The sequence below is a fragment of the Rattus norvegicus genome, chromosome 7 (assembly GCF_021556685.1).
Source record: "Rattus norvegicus strain SHRSP/BbbUtx chromosome 7, alternate assembly SHRSP_T2T, whole genome shotgun sequence".
Lineage (NCBI taxonomy): Eukaryota > Metazoa > Chordata > Mammalia > Rodentia > Muridae > Rattus > Rattus norvegicus.
In genome coordinates, this window is record NC_141540.1 from 71,572,175 (window position 1) to 71,574,574 (window position 2,400).

Below are 2,400 nucleotides of genomic sequence, written 5' to 3' on the forward strand. Positions count from 1 at the left end.
TCCAGCTCCCAAACCAAAGCAAGCTGTGATTCAATTCAACTACTTACACCTTGGAGGGTAAAATCCTAGACCTTCATCAAATTCAGACCCACTCCCCCCAAAAGGATGGGGTATGCTCAGATGTGTGAACATGTAGGCAGCATGAAGGGAGGAAGGGAAAATATTGGTGGCCAAGGGTTCCAGCAGAAGCAGTTAGAGGACTCATTATTTGGAAAATTGTAAAAGAAAAGACAGTGGCTAGACATGAGCTCAGCTCCTTGGGAGTAATTTACAGAGACGCAGCACCACCCTCCCCCTCCTCCATTCCTGGTATAGACTGTAGCAAGTCGTGCACTTGTGACTTATATTTTCCACTATAAATGGCTGAGGGCGGAAGTGCCCAGGATCCGAGTGGTTCTCCTAGAGCCCCCTCTGTTTAGAGAAAGTGAATGGAACCTACCAGTTACCTTTGTGTGGAGAGTGGAGGGCACGTCGTAGTTTTTGTACATTTTCTTAATCTCTCTACAAGTAAGCACTGTGACACTGTAAGCACTGTGACACTGTCCGTGTTCTCTCTAGCTTTTAGCACAGCTGAGACCACAGCAGACATTCTAATGCTATGCTGAGGAATGTGAGATCTAAGAGACATTGTCACAGATGCACGGAGGACCTGTAGCCAAGAACAGCAGTGCAGTTATACTTAGAGAGAAATTCAAAATTTTAATATGTCCCACGTGACCTTTTAAAATAAAGTACCATTACTTCATCTAATTGCTTTTAATTCTCTATAGTTTTATATGTCAGTATGTCCAAGAGCATATTGATTATTTATGGGAAGGATAGAAACCTTTCAGCATAGTTACATGCATTCCCGGCCCTGGTGCAGGTTACAAGGGATCTTTGGATCTCCTGGAACTGGAGTTATGGTAAATTGTGAGCTTTTCTGTGGGTGCTGGGAATAGAATCTGGGTCCTCTGCAAGAGCAGTAAGTGCTCTTAACATCTGAACAATGTCCTTAAAAAAATAACTCACTAAGTCAAATTTGAACTGTTTATATAATGTGATAGATCAATTTCTCAAGTTTTATTAGAAATATTGTCTATATATTTTTGATAGCTTGAAATATGAAAGAATCTGCTGTTATTTTAATTTAGCTAAGATTCTTTAGTGCCTATGTCAAACAGTTTTTAGTGCACTGAAAACGAATTACATCATTTGATCTACATAATAGCCCAGTGAAGTAGATCCAGTGAGGTAATTTTTATCAGTGTCTTTGTATTACAGCCAAGGAAAATGAACCACAATCTAAATACTTTCTCATGATCTAAAATGTCACAATAAAAATGTATTCTAGTTAAAACTTAGCTTGTATTAAAGCCTGTCTGCTTTTTGAGTTTTTGTTTGTTTGGTTGGTTTTCATGTGTACAGATGCTTTGCCTGCATGTTCGCATGTGTGCCATGTGTGTGCCTGGTGCCCTTGGAGGCCAGAAGAGGGCATTGGATCCCCTGAAATTTGAGTTACAGATGATCATGATACACCACATAGGTGCTGGGAATTGAACTCCAGGTTTCCTGAAGAGCAAGCAGTGCTCGCAAACACTGAAGCATCATCTTCAGCTGATGCTGGGTTTTAACATTTACTGTGCTAACTTGAAACCTAATTGACACACGGTGCTTTTGTTTTGTTTTATCCGTTTTCTTTTTTGTTTGGTCCGTGTATGTGTGCATGATATGCATGCACATGTGTATGTTTGTGGGTACGTGTGTGTGCATGTGCAAGTACACACGTGCTCTCACATGGAGATCCAAGACTGATATTTGTTACCTTTGTCAATCATTCACTTTTGGAACATGGTCCAGGAATGGGGTAGTGTGAGGAGAATTCTGACTGCTGTAAGAACCCTCCAAGACAAGATGAGTCTTGTGACATCAGTTTTTGTCAAAACACTGAATTGTTCTTGGAATGTGTGTTTGTGCTCCTCCCAAGCGTACTGGGTTGGAGCGAATTTACTTCAGACCATTCATTATATGGCCATTGTTGCTTGTTTAGATGCCTCCACAGAAAAACATGGTTTACCACAGTCAGCTTGCTCTTGTGATTGTAAACAGCTTGAACTCACGAGAACTTTACTCACGAAACCTTTCTTAACCTTCAGAGCATGGGTTGCCTGATGCTCTGAATACAGTTGCCTATGCATAGGACATTACTCATCTGCATTTCTTGGCCCCGTTCTCCCAAGTCTACACTACCTTATATTCTGAACCCAGGGTCATGTGAACGGAAAGCTTGCCAATTAGGCTATTTTGGGTAACCAGCTTGCTTTGAATCACCTGCATCAAGGAATCTGAATGCCTGTCCACATGAGAATTCCAGGAGTCTTTAAGAGTTTTGAAACATCTCCCCATTCCGAAACCTCACAG